Source organism: Pseudorca crassidens, chromosome 3 (genome assembly GCF_039906515.1).
Source record: "Pseudorca crassidens isolate mPseCra1 chromosome 3, mPseCra1.hap1, whole genome shotgun sequence".
Lineage (NCBI taxonomy): Eukaryota > Metazoa > Chordata > Mammalia > Artiodactyla > Delphinidae > Pseudorca > Pseudorca crassidens.
The window spans coordinates 72,429,901-72,430,638 of record NC_090298.1 but is presented as its reverse complement, the minus strand read 5'-3'; positions in this window follow the sequence as shown (position 1 = coordinate 72,430,638).

Genomic DNA, 738 nt, shown 5'->3' with positions numbered 1-738 from the left:
TTTGGTAACTTTTCTGTTTATTTTGATTCCAAATGTCTGCTAACCCTCAAGAGTATCTTTCTTAAATCTTTTCTCTATACACGGTTGGTTTCAGAAACGAAAATTGAAATATAAATTGCAATAGAAGAGTACATTTTTCCATTACAAGTTTGACATTTGATGTTTCAGTACAAAATGATGACTCCGTATAGGCATAATTCCTTTTTCATGAGTCATGTCTTTCAGTTTGGAGGGAAACAGTATTGTGCATATAGACTCATTTATCCTCATGTATTCAATATTATGTTCTGTAACACTTTTGGTGTCTTAAGTTATGACAGTTAAATCTGGATATTTCTTTCTTAAACTAATTGAATATAGTTTGAATCATCTAACTTCTTGACAAAGTGAAAGATTTAAATTTTGGAATTTTGATCTGTTAAGATAATTATCACTCAATTAAACGTCACAGTGATGAAAATAGGAAACTGTAAGCCACAGAAATCATTTAAGGCTCTGTTTTAGCTGTATAAAGGAACGTTCTGTGATTCACCAGGTAACAGTGGAGACAGATTTTCCAGATATTGGTGGGTTCTTCTTCCTTGTAGAAGTGTATGTTAGGGGGAAACACGTGGTTAGGGGAGATAGGTCATAGTAATAATTTGAGGCACTTTAAATGTTGTGAGCCTCCTAGAATATTACAGAAAGAGTTATCCACTAGAAATTTAACAAAAAAATCAGTAGAGAATAATGTAACAG